This window comes from Dermacentor variabilis, chromosome 3 (assembly GCF_050947875.1).
Source record: "Dermacentor variabilis isolate Ectoservices chromosome 3, ASM5094787v1, whole genome shotgun sequence".
In the NCBI taxonomy this organism is placed as follows: Eukaryota; Metazoa; Arthropoda; class Arachnida; order Ixodida; family Ixodidae; genus Dermacentor; species Dermacentor variabilis.
The window spans coordinates 161024451-161038348 of record NC_134570.1 but is presented as its reverse complement, the minus strand read 5'-3'; the positions used below and the strand labels follow the sequence as shown (position 1 = coordinate 161038348).

At 43.6% G+C, this 13898-nt stretch overlaps 1 pseudogene; it reads right to left on the bottom strand.

Annotated features, from left to right (window-relative positions):
• Nucleotides 1-5874: 5874 nt before the first annotated feature.
• On the bottom strand, nt 5875-6427 carry LOC142574291 (uncharacterized; annotated as a pseudogene).
• Between the last annotated feature and the right edge of the window lie 7471 nt (nt 6428-13898).

The following is a 13898-nucleotide window of genomic DNA, read 5'->3' as shown; positions in this document are numbered from 1 at the left end:
TCTTATGTCCATATTCAGTAAGGAAAGATTTACTGATGCTATAGTGTCCGACATTCAATCAATCAATCAAACAATCAATCAGTCCTTCATTCTGTCAGATATAGAAAGAAGTACTGTGACAAAAAGCTGACCATCAGAACAGCTTTACTAGGTCACAGCCCCATAGAGAAATTTAGGAGCGGTAACAGCACTATCGTAAAATAAATAAAAAATTGTAACTTAACAGACAGCGCAGTACAATAGGATACATGCTAAGAAATGTAAAGTTAATACAGAAAAGCTTAAGCAGTTTTTCAATCGTCATAAAAATAAATACTAAACAGTTTCTTAGAAAAATGAATATCTTAAATGCTACGAAATTACAAATGTCTCATATAAATACACTGAAAATACAAGAAAGCAACAGTATACAAATGAACTTGTTACAGACAGTTACATACAACCAGATGAAACAATTCGATGCGATTATGGATTTGATAAAGGAGACAAGGTTTGTAATAAAAACAAGTATTAAGTAGCAGGAATCTCAGAGCTATGCATCACTGTAGATAACTTGCGGATATCCTGACATGAACAATAAAACAAGTCAGAATTGTTAAGGACATACTGATTCAGAAGGGAGGGAAGAGTGTAAGGCAAGCGGTCATTTCAGGAGTTTAATCGTAGTGTGTCTACTTCCCAATTATCTCCATGACACGTGGGATAATTTAATTCAGAATTCTTAAATTGGTCAAAATTCGCAAATTTTTTATGTTCTTGCGAGTTTGTAATTTGAATTTTTTGCTTAACGTGTAATTGTGTCTAACAGGCACGTACCCAGGATCTCTTTCCGGGGGGCGGGGAGGGGTGGCCCAACCTAAGGTAACTTATCTATGTAAATGGGAGAGGGGGCGTACCTTTACTAGTACAAATGTGAATAATGACCAGCATTCGCCAAAAAAACGCGTAAACCCACAAAACAGGAATAAAAAAGGTGTATTTTAGAGGTACTCCTGTGCGATACTCCTCGCGTTTACTTGGCAAACAAAGAACCACGTCAAAAGGACTCGCGCTGTGAAGAAGCGCAGGAAGAACACTGCTAAGAAAAAGTAAAGAAGCCCCCCGAAAGTGCCCAATAAAGATTACTTTAGTAGAATAGATTTTAAATAACTGCAGTTGGCCACAAAGGCACACGGACCGTGAGGCGTGTTACTCCGCCAGGCAATCACAAAAGCAAAAAAATCGTCGTCATGCGATCTTTTCAACATGGCGTCGTACTTGCCAACTCCGGGGCGTCTGCTGTTCTAGAAGTCTTTTTATCGGCGGTAGCGATAAGGTGTGCAACAGACATGGACAAAATGTATGGAGTCTGCGCATTTCGCATGAAACTTCACTGCCAACTGAAGTCAAACTTCACAACAAAATTAATTGTAGCGAAGCAAGCATGTTATTTCAGTTCAATAAAGAATTAGGAATTCGGAATTGCACTATAGTAGGCAAGGAACAATTACGCGCTAATAATTTTATTTTTGTGGTTACCGCCTTATTTGGGCTACAGAAAAGGTTTGAAGTACGAATTATTTGCAGCCTCGCGGAGGAACAGTGGTTGGCGGTTATAAGGGCGTGGGCGGGGCTTCATTGCAGACTTATGTTGTATCCGACTATAGTAGCGTTTTTTTCAATGAGCTCTGAAAGAACTATACAGATATATATAGTTGCGGCGCAATCACTGTTCTTTTAGGTCCCTCGTTTACTGCTCTAACAAGTTAAGTGCCACAACCAACTCGTATTGTTATTTGGGAAGTTACGTAACGATGCGTGGCCGCAGGCCCGTACAACCGCGTATGCCTCAAGAAGCTGCGATTTTACAGGTACTGCGCCCACCGCGGAAGGTTAGAAAAAAACTTACATAAGCACAGCAGAGAAGTCGCTGTACGTTAGGCGGCTCGAATGATAACTGTAACAGCGTCAATCAGACCACACGGAATGGTCCTCCACTTCTGGCGGCGCTTTCTCTACTTCCTTTTCAATTAAAAAGATGTTCATCCATGAATATTTTCATAAAAACGGTTAAATTTGTTAATTTTCGCTTTTTCTTCCTGTTTGGCTGTTGCCTTTGCGCTCCACCTTAGTAGATCGCTAAATTTCTCAAATCCTTGCGACTCTTGTTTCCAGTTGGCAATTTTGCACGAAAAGAGCTGTACAATTAGGGAAAAGCCAGACGAGTTAAAGAGCGACAGTCATGTTGCCTATGAGTGTAAGGAATATTGCAGGGTTCGATGATAGACGTTGTCTCGCATTATCTTATTTTCCACCTTATCTAACCCATATCACCGGTATATGGTTCCAAGGATCCGCGAGCCGGTTCCGCGAGCCGTCACTCGCGGAAATAATGAAACACAAAGAAAGGATAAACGCAATTGGCATTTTCTCTGGCCCCAACTCGTTCCATTTGCATGCAGACCAGCTGACGACGAACCGAATCCCTTTCCTGGTCCCTGAATCAGTCTAAATGAAGATGGTTCAACTAACGAAGCAGCATCGATTCTCCTGACCGTTGAACAAACGGTGACAACTGAATGCATCTGGAGTTATCCGCGTGGGCACCGAATTGATGAGGAAACGGGCCTTCACATCCCAGGAGACGCCGAGAACTATCGCCATCCAAAAGGAATGGAAAAGGCAGCAAAATGTTGACCGCCGAATAGCTGTCAAGTCTCAACATTGATTTGGCGGCGCTTTAGGAATGTGTGTGAGAAGTGGTGGCGTGGGCAGGAAGGAGAGGGGGGTATGCGTCCTAACTTCGGGGGGGGGATGGACCGGGCCCCCCGGGCCCTCCGTTGGGTACGTGCCTGGTATCTAGTGTACTTTAACTATTCCTGAACTTCAGAATAAAACATTAGTAGATGCCACAAAATGCGTATTGAAAATATACCTAATACATTTTTCGGAAACCAAATATATTTGGTTAAGATTAGTGCCCGTTGTTGTACCCCGTTCTAGTTGCCAGTAATATACAACGAGAGCTAAACAGCAAGTGATGGAGCAGAAGCTGAAATCCTTTTGGAAGTGAGGGTTCAAAGACAACCAATTACACCTGTCGCCTTAGCTATTTTTTTCCTGGACCACAATTGTTTCTGGGGCAGAGAATGGACCACAATTTGTTTCTGCAGATTTCCAGAACTCCTTGAAGGAGAGAGGCATTGAGTATTTCTTGTCTTCTCATTACTCCTCACAGGCCAATGGCCAGGTAGAATGGCTAAACCGTGGCCTTAAATAATTCATACAGATTGCCATTTTGGAACAGTGATACCCCAAATTGGCGGTCTTAGAATAATTGGCAATTTACAGGTTCACTCTACACATGACTACCGTTGAGTCTCCAGCTATGGTGCTCCATAGTGGTGAACCACGAACTCGTGTGGACGTCGTAAAGGTGCCTCCAATTCATCCTGAATTTTATTCTCCGAAGCTGTGCCAGGAAGTGCAGAGTAGAGTACGTCAAAAGCAGGAAAATACCGAAAAGTATGCAGATCGTCGTCACGGAACCAAATTTCCTCAGTTTCAGCCAGGCGAACTTGATAGAGTACGTACCTCACAGAAATCTGGCGCTAAATACACCGGTGTGCTGCAGATTTATCATAAAGTAGGTCTAAGTAGAGTAGAACTTGTTGCTGGGCGTGTTAATTGGGATCTAATTAATACATTGTTGCGCCAACAAAAGTCAAATAAAGACTTGGGAGGAGAGCCTGTTGTTTCGTTTACATCTATCGTTTCGTACTCTCCCTCCCAAGTCTTTATTTTCCTTTTTTGGCGCAACAATGTATTAATTAGGTCGAAGTACTTTCCAGCTTGAAAACGGCAAGCGTTGGAATGCTTCTAATCTGGTGAAGTGCATGGTACGTCAGGATGAAACGACAAATAAAAGAAGTACTGTCAATGCGGACACATCTGTTGATGATATTTTTGCACCTTTTCTTCAAGTTCCTCTCGTTCTCGTTTACATAACTAGCCCATTTATCTAATTTACCAAAGTTTTAATTTTGTTACACTCATACCAAAGAACGTCTTTGCATGAGAGCATAATTACGGTGTCAAAATAAACACTAGTTGAAAATGATGTACTTTTCCTTTCAAGAGGATATGGAAAATACACACACCGTGCACGGCTCAGTCGGTAATTGAATATTCGCTCAGCAGGGCCTCCCTTATATCCAGGGAATGGTCTCAATGTCTTCTCGCAGCTAAAAAGCCTCGTCCCCTATAAAGGCAAACGGGAGTGTTTTGTGGGAGTCGGGCAGCTGTGAATGTGAAAGCAGCTGCAGCAGACCAGCATGCAGTTGTCGGCCAATTGGAGAGCGTTTGAAGACGACACCATCACTTATGCGGCCAAGAGCCCCAACGTCGACTAGACGAAACAGATATCCGCTGTCTGCTACAGCCATAAGCGCGACTGAAAATGTGCCCTTTAAGAAATAAGCACAAAAAGGCACTTTTGAGCAATAGACATGGCCACAGGAAAAAGTAAAGAAGCAATTGGATAGGAGGCAGCATTGAGGCGCAGAAAATTTCAAGGCCTAAAAACATTTCAAGTTGAAGTAATGGAATCTGTCAGTGGTTGAGCGCGTGCAATCATACACCTATATGTACAAGGTTCAGCACCCCCCAATTATCGCATATAAATAAAAACATTCGAATATTCATTACTTATGAATCATTTACCTTATAATTGTAGTATAGGCTGCCAGTTTGCTGGTGCCACAATCTTAACGTGCTTGCCATCCACTGATCCGAGGCAGTTCGGAAACTGCCACCGCTTCCAGAAGCCATCAGAAATGTTCCGCCACATTTGCTCATTTGGAGGCTGCAAGGATACAAGCCACAGCAGTGGTGCCCGTTACATGAAATAGTTAATACACAGTTTTGACAAAAGTTGAGCCTCAGGTAAAAGCCACCACTGGCTTTAAGTGTGTCTAGATAACATCACAGAATTTTAGAAAAATAGCCCTGGTCTTGCAAGAGGTGGACTCTCATTGCACAAATGCATGTATTCACTCTAAATGACGCACGTTTATATACTGAAGAGCGAGATCATCCCACAGCACTTGGAGAGTCAAGTGGATCGCTTCTCGTGCTGTCTCCAGCCCGACACGGAAGACCTTGACGATGTCAACAATGGCATTACCTGAACATAGATACCTGACGCGTGCCAAGCATTGCATGTAGAAAGTATAAACAAACGTCCATTCTTCCACAGGTGTCTTTTCAGAACAACAATAACACCCAAAACCATGCAGCGCCTGTTTTATAGGTAATTTAAGCATTATTTTAAATGCAATACTTGAGCCGTATTTTTAATCAGGTTCAGTATCTGCAGGATGGTGTTAATTCATTTTTAAAAACGAAAGACCATCAATTGATATGTCACAACCAAGGTGTTGCGCATATCTGAGTTATATCTGCATATTACATACATCTGCATTTGGCTGGACAACTTGCCTGTGAGAAATGTGTGTGTCAAATAATCAAGCACACATACAAAGTGAACAGTACAGTTAGTTACCTTAACCCTTTCCTGCACAATTTTTTCATTTGCCATAAAATTATTCATGTTGTTGCAAGGAACCATAACAATAGGTGTACCAACAAAAAATATCTTTAGCGGACTTTCACAGTTTCTATTGCCAGAAAAAGGGTAAGTTGCATATTTGCAACAACGTGCACATAAAGAAAAAGTTCAGGGAAGCCTGGCTTATTGCGATTCAAACTAACATTTATTTACATGACAACCAGCAAGGGGAAGCACATGGTACAATAGAAAGCTATTTCACTTTCTTGCTAAAAAAGTTTTGTTCTATACCTTGAGTAATCAGTAAGTAGTGTGAAACGGTGCACTCATTTTGTAGTGTGGTATACAAAAAAGCAATTGCTCTTGTTTGTTGAACCGATATGCACTCCACACTTAAAGCAGTAGCTCAAGCAGATTACTGTGCAGCCAGCAAGCTTGCAGCGCTGCCGCTTCTTGCTCCAAAGAACCCAGTGACCAACCTGAGGAAAGAAATGAAAATAATGAGCACTGAGACAAAGCTCCATAGATGAGAAATAATGCCTAATCTAGCCTGACAGCCTGAGTTGGAGCTCATGATCCCCTTTTTTTCTTCTGCTCAGAGGCTTATTCGACTGACTCATTGCTAGGCCTTCCTCTCTTTTTCGGCGGCGTCTTCCCAGCCCTGCAGAGTGATACAGCCAGGTTCATATTGAACTCAGCCAACGGAAATAGCCTTTCTGCGTACTGATCCCGTTTGTTCATGACGTTCCTCTTGTAAAGCAACCAAGCATTTACAGCCGTCAAGTCAAGGATGTGCAGAAAAACAAGGAAATATCTCTTCGACCTCAGGTAGGAAGGGTAAATGGAGATGAGGGAGTCCAAAAGGTCTACGCCACCCATGTGCTTGTTGTAGATGGTGATAACTGCAGGGCGTGGTAGCTCACTCCGCTCTTTTTTTTTACGAGTAAACCTTGATGCACTTGTAGCAGGCTGTTTTCCAACGAAGGGCCGAGCAAATTCACTGCTCTGGTATCTTGCCACCTTGTACATGGCAGTTCAATTCCATCCACCAAGTGCAACCCTCTCTTCAAAATATCCTCTTCCTTTTTTTCATTTCCTGCTCGCTAAGCAGGCTCACACCAGGGACCCGGTTTGTCCGCAAGGTACCAATACAGTGTACAGAGTCTTTTTCTAGGTACAGCTGCAAACCTGGGCAGTTGAGATAGTTGTCGAAGTACACTTTGTGGTGTACGCCTCCTGGAATCGTTCTACTCAAGCGAACATTTCCACTCGCTCCACAGTCAGGCACTCCTGAAAGTCTTTGCGCCGAGATCTCCTATCCGGTATACACCTCCAATTTGTAGGAGAAGCCGCTCACACCGGAGAGCTTGAAAACATTGTAACCCAATTTTTTGGGCATCTTGGGACAGTACTGCTTGAGGGAGCTTCTGCCTTTAGGGGTATGAAATGTTCTTCAATAGATAGCTGCTCTTCAATAGGCACAAGCGACAACTGTACATTGATGGTATTAACGAGAGGACGCACCTTCGCAAGCCGATCTCTTCCTGGAGCGTCCTTTGGGCCGAGAGTACTATTGTCAATGAAGCGTATGTTATGCTTCAGTTTTTCAAACCGACCCACAGGCACGTTGTCAGCCACTTGGCTAACCTTGGTCTCTGCGCTCCAGTACCACCTTGACTTCCTCATTTGAGTCGCCAACATCCACATGCACGTGCCAATAAACACTTCCATCTCTTCTGCGGTGTTACAAAGGGACTCACTCGCGTGTTTCTGGAGCGCATACAAATTGCTCTGATCTGCACTTAGTGAAATCAGCGAGCTGGGGAAGAGAAACTTGAAGTATTGGAATGGTGTCTAGTTGTGAAATGTACTCTGGGAGTTCACTTTGCCCGGAGAACTGAGCTGTCTGAGGATCTCTCATTAAATTCGCCTTCTTCCCAATTATCCTTTTCTTAGCTTGTGTGGGGCGCTGGTCAGGTGTTGTGTCATTTGCTGTACCTTCATCCTCGTCGGAGCATGCACTCGACTCGCTTATGCCATCATTTAGCTTTTTGAGATCAGGTTGAACATGTGCAGCACAAACGGACAGCGATATACAGGAAATAAAATTACTGGTGAAAGAAAGCGAAATGCAGATATAGAAAACAGGGTGCCTCTGCATATTGAAACAAGACGGAAACACTATGCACGATGTCTTCGCATTGTAACCTAAAATTAGAACAACGGAGCGCAGACATAACGGTGAAGCAATAACGATGCGAAACGGCAGCGTGCGTGCGCCCACACACTGATGAAAAAATTCGGGCATTCCACTATGCAACACACTGCACACGAGATGAATCAAAACAGACACACACTCGGGGTCGTCGTCACTCCCGAAAAGTTCGCTGTCTTCGCTATCTGGCGGAAATCCTCGGCCATGAAAGCGTTTAGGATTCATTTCTACTTTGAGAACAAGAAACAAACCCAGTGAGCACGTTGTTGCAAATTGGCAACGTAGAAACTTTCCGTCAGGAGAAACAAACTATTGCGAGAAAATAACGTTTTTTTGGCATCTACACGATTAGAAGGATGTGTTACACAGCTTAACATCTTTTTCCACAATTTATTCCCTTGAGAAAGGCATTTATAACTGGCAAAAGTTTCCTGTATAGCTGCGTGCTGGTGCAAACAGCGTCCACCATATTTTTTTGTCAGAAGATGAGCAGAATGAGCACATAAGCAGCAAAACAAGGCGTGTTTTTCAAGCTATTGTTGCAGAAATGCAACAGCGTGTATAGGAAGAACCAACTACACGTAGCTTTTGTTTTTATAGCCGTTTATCAGTATGTTGCATATATGCAACAAGGTGCAGTAAAGGGTTAATGTCATAGCCAGACGCTTGCCAGATGAGATGGGCTCCTGAACGACGTGCATCTTTGTGAGCCTTTCCCGCACACGGCCATGAATTAGATCAAAGATTTCGGGGGCCATTCGATAATATTTGAAGAAGAGCTCCGGATCCTGTTCCCTCATAACCTTAAACTGCATTTAACAAAGACATAGGCTGCAGGGCCTCAAATTCTTAACGCTAATGCTGGCAAGACAATTTGAAATAATATCAGTGTATGGTACTCGCTCTCTTGCTCTCTTGCTTTCTTCTCAACCATGCAGGCCGCACCCACATAGACCTCCTGACCCGCATTTGTTCTTGCTTCAGTATCAGCATCCCCCTTATTAGCAGCAATCGTCTCTTCTGCTCGGTAGTAAGCGGCCAACACTCTATTTTCCAGGCGAAGTTGTAAACAAGCAGCGGCCTCTCAGCATGCGGAAGGTACATAGTCGCAGTTTCGCACACAACCTTGCTGCTTGAAATTAAGCTTCGTAAATACACTTCGGAAAAAGATGTCGCTGTCTAATTACCCGAGGACTGTTTTTAACGTAATATTCTGTAAGTTTATGGGCATATAGTATATGCAGTAAAAAAGACAATTCATGTTGTTGGGAGCTAGGTTATCTGGCAACCCGGAAAACGCGGCGCGAAAGCGCCGCTCCTTCTTTTCGTACGGGTGCTCGCGCGTCGGCGGCAACGCAGTCGTTTGCCGCGCGTCACGTTTTTCGCTCGCGAAAAACGCGCCATGCGGTTCCGGCTTTACTCATGTTTTCACCAAGAGCAAAATAATGCGATAATGTGTATTTCCGTTTCTAGTAGAATGTTATTTTCGTTCTGCCATTACAACTTAATTTTTTTCAGTAGTAATGAACATGTCACGCCTTTCATACACTTTTGTGCAGGTTTGTGAGTAAGTTCTTGTTTCTTTTTTCGTTTGTACGGCTGTCAATAAGAGAATCTTAGCATTTTATAATATTTTTAGGCATTTTGTGTATCATTGTTTTGGCCATTAGCAGTGAATTTTCCCTTTCTTAAGTTGTCATGACCACGTCATCCAGATCGTCCAGTTTTTTGCCATTCTTAGTGAGTATATCAGAAGCTCTCAGTGCGCATATAAGCTCTTCTGCACTTTGGCCTTTAGGGCGTTATATCAAAATATTTTATATGTGTGTATATAAAACGGCCTTCGCGTTTTCTTAAGTTTCGTATTTTATTTGTTATTTCACTCTAACTTTTGTATTATTTAGCAATCCTGTACGTGTCATGCATTTTTCACTTTTGTTTATTTTCTGAGCATTTATCATACGAAGTTATGCGAAAATATTTGCTGATACGGTGGCCAATAACACGAGGCTAAAGATCTGTTGTGTTGGAAGTGGAATTGATATATGTTCTGGCATATGCTGGCATACTTAAAGTATGGTAAAGACTACGTGCATGTTAACGCATAAAGAACCCACGGCGCACAACGCGACAGTTCACAAACAATGCCTGGGATAGCCCACGCCACCCCCCAAAATACGCACCGCGGTCAGGCAAAAATAAAGCAGAAGTAAAGGCGTGCGGCGCATGGGGAAGGGTGGAGAGGGAGCGGAGCAGGTCGTCATAATAAAACCAAGGAGCGCTAGGGTAAGGAGGGGCCGCGCACCTGCTGTGTCTGTTGCCATGACAACGTAACCAATCATGTCAGCCGCCATTGTGCCTAAGTGTCACCCTCATGCTAGGGCCGTAACTGGAGGGGACCTTCGCGCTAGCGTCGTAAGAGCGTCTGCTCAAAAGCAGCCAATGGCAGTCATGCGCAGAGACACCGCTGGGAGGACGCTGCCAATTATATACTAGCGGTAGAAACCTAAAAATACACGAATGCCGTTTCAGAGTCATTAAACGCTAATTTTACCATGAGAAGACAGTGGCGCAGATCTTTGCTACCACAACGGTGGCGAAAACTTAGTTGTCGTTGATTTCGTCTCCTTTTCATTGGAATCAGGGCTATACAGTCTACATAGGCGACCAAAATTATCTCTGCCTTGGCGGATATTTTTTCCTACGCACAGTTTCCCAAAGTGACTGAGCACCGACAATGGACCACCGTTCAGCAGCCCACAGTTTCAAGACTTCATCCCGAAGATTCGATCTGGGGGAAGACGTTTGGTTTATGATCTACAATATTCTTTATGACTCGTCGGTCGAACATAGACGAAAATTACTGAGCGCAACTGGTCCGATCGTTTCTTGCTCGAGCGCGTGGTGCACGGACCTGCATCCTCAGGCGACACTTCCTTATCGTCGATTAAACGCCGATGGCTCGCCATAGCCCCCCCTCTCTAGCGAGAGAGCCGGAATGGGAAAGAGCAATCTCTAGACGAGAATGTAGTGTTTGTTTCGGCCAAATGAACGCGTCTAGTCTGTGGATGTGGTTTGTCGTCGTCAGCAGGTACGACATGGCCAGCTTGATGTATGGCCAGCTTGATGCGGTCAGTCGAAACACTGTCTTCGAGTCCATTCGGCATCAATACGGTTGTGGGCATTGCGGCAGCAGCAAAGGCAATATGCCTAGAAATTCTTTCTGCTTCATGATACAGGTCACGGCTGTTCTTCGGGAATCATCCGACTGTCCACAACGGAACACAAAACGCCGCACGTGTCGATAGGGTTATCGTGAGGCACCCTGCATCAACGATCATCGACAGCTGCCGGGTCTCCGAAAGTGCCCCGTTCATCCAGTCACACACTGAGACAGCGTGGCGATTGACTGGAGCAACGACTCATCACGTGACCCTTCCGAAGGCTACAAAAGCATCGCCGGAAACCTGGATCTTCAGTGGGCACTGCCGCAGCAACAAGGGAAACATGCCTAGAAATTATTTCTCCTTCTTGATACAGGTTAGTAGTTACCTACCTGGATATTGTTACAGAAGCGATAATCGTTACTTGCTGCTGCTGCACTGCCCACTGGGCGTAAAATCTTTGCTAACATGTATTTATTCACTGCTGGTTGATTTGCTTGTTTGCGGATACGTTGAGGCGTACCCTGGTCCCGGGGATAGCGAAATGTTGGCTAAAATCTTAGAGGGCCAAGGCAAAACACATTCCTGCGTTGAAGAAATACAGACAACTCAAAATGCAATAGAAGAGAAGATCTCTACTCTAACGGAGCACATAGACAAAGTTGATAAGCAATTAGAAAACCTCACGGCGCTAACCGGCAAAGTGCGCGAAGTAGAAGCAACAGTTACAGGATTAAACAAAGAGATTGTATCCCTGATGAGCAAGGTAGATGAGCTAGAAGATAGAAGCCGCCGAAACAACCTGGTTATATATGGCATAGAAAAGCCACGTGGCGAAACTGCAGATGGCCTATTAAAAAAATTGAAAGATGAAATTTTCAAAGACACACTACAGGTTAAAGTCGCGGGAAACGAAAGATGTCATCGAATCGGGCAGAAGGCCAAAAATAAATGCAGTCCAGTTATTCTAATGTTTCTGGACTACCGAGAGAAGATAGCTGTATTAAAGAGCTGTAACAAACGTAATGGAAGTATGGTGTCAATTTCGGAAGACTTTCGCTGCAGGATAAGAGAAATAAGGAAAAAATTGTGGGGCACATCAGCTGATGAAAGAAAAAACAGATCCAAAGTTAAACTAATTTTTGATAAACTCAGCGTGAATGTCGTCATGTCGGGTGGAACGAAACTACTGGTTCACGCTGTAAGTTAAGCAAGAAGGCTAATTGACGGCAGAAGCATGACGCACAGTCGCTTAAAGTACTTAATGTAAACTGCAGAAGTGTCGTTGACAAAGTTGCTGAGCTGGATGCATTGTTGTTGACCCATAGCATGGATATCGCCATCCTCACTGAAACTTGGTTAAACGAGTGTATTTATGACAGTGAATTTGTGCCCACTGGATACAGCGTACATAGAAAAGACCGCGAGAGTAAGGGTAGTGGGGTGGCTATTCTTTTTAACAAATCCTTAGGCATGAAAGGAATGCCTGATATGCCTGGTGTCGGGGCTGTCTTCTGCAAAGTGTATTGTGGTAACACGAGGCATGTTATAGGCGCTATTTACAGGCCTCCTGGTTCTGATGTTGGCATCCTCAAAAACTTAAGGAAGTATCTAGACACAGAAGTCAGGCTTGGGGACAAAATAATCCTATCAGGCGATTTCAACGTGCCCGAGGTGGATTGGTCAACATTCACAGCCCGAAACCGAAATGATAATCACTGTGAAATACTGATAGATATGGCCTTCGTGTTCGACTTACTGCAAGTATATAGTTCAAAATTACACCAGGATTCAGGGTAACTTAAAGTCCATACTCGACTTGTTTTTGGTAAGTGGTTCAATTACAGCCGAAACTTCCTGTGAGGTAATGCCTGGTATCTCGGACCATTCTGCAGTATTGCTAGATTTGACTGGCGCAGCAATTAAACGTAATATCCCAACGTCTAGTTTTCCTAACTTTTCACGAGCAGATGATGTCTCTATCATTGACATGCTTTCCTTTAATTTAGATATTTTCTCATCCTATTCTGGAGATATAAACAGTATTTGGCATCAATTCAACATAAACGTAAAAGAATGCATCGATAAATATTTTCCCCGTATTGTAAAGAAGTCGAAGCGCAAAAACGCCTGGATCTCTCAGGACTCAGTGCGGTTACAAAGACAACTCAAGAGGCTAAAGAAAAAAACAAAAATCTACAAACTATTCCTATAGTGCGCAGAAAATAGCGGATATTACATTACAGCTAAAAACACAAGTACGAACTGACAAACAACGGTATTTCGGAGAGTCTGCACCTAATGTTATACGCGCGTCCCCCGAGCAATTCTGGCGGCACATACATCGTAAAAAAAATTTGACTTACTTTACAGTAAATCTGCTGGTAATTTGTGACCGAACACTTTTCCGCTAATTAAGAGCGGTCATTTCCGTAGAACGGACAACTGTAAAAGAGAGACCGTAATACAAGATACGAGTGCTTCTGTACCTAGAAAACGCAAGACTGTATTCTGAATCTGTACTATAACCATTAAAGTACGGTGCTTCTCGTATTCAGAAAACGTAACACACTGTATGCTGAATCTGTACTATAACCGTTCAAATACAGGTGCTTACCGTCTTCAGAAAACGAAAGACTCCGTATGCTGAATCTGTGCTATATCACTTAAAGTACAGGTGCTTCCCGTATTTCGTCTTGCAGAGCATATCCATTGCTCGGAGAATGTGCCATCGGGGACAAAATTACCCAGGACGTGAGAGAGTCGACCGAATTTTATGGTGCACTATTTGCTGGGATCAGCCGTGCTAACACCTGCGTTCGGAATGTGCAGATGTGACCCACTGTTTTCAGCAGTCTTGAACAGAAATGCAATTTGGTTGATGTTTGCACTTCCAGGGTACTTTTGTCGACGATAGTACATCTCCTTTAATGCAAATGTCATGAAGGCATCTCATAGCCGCAGCAACAGG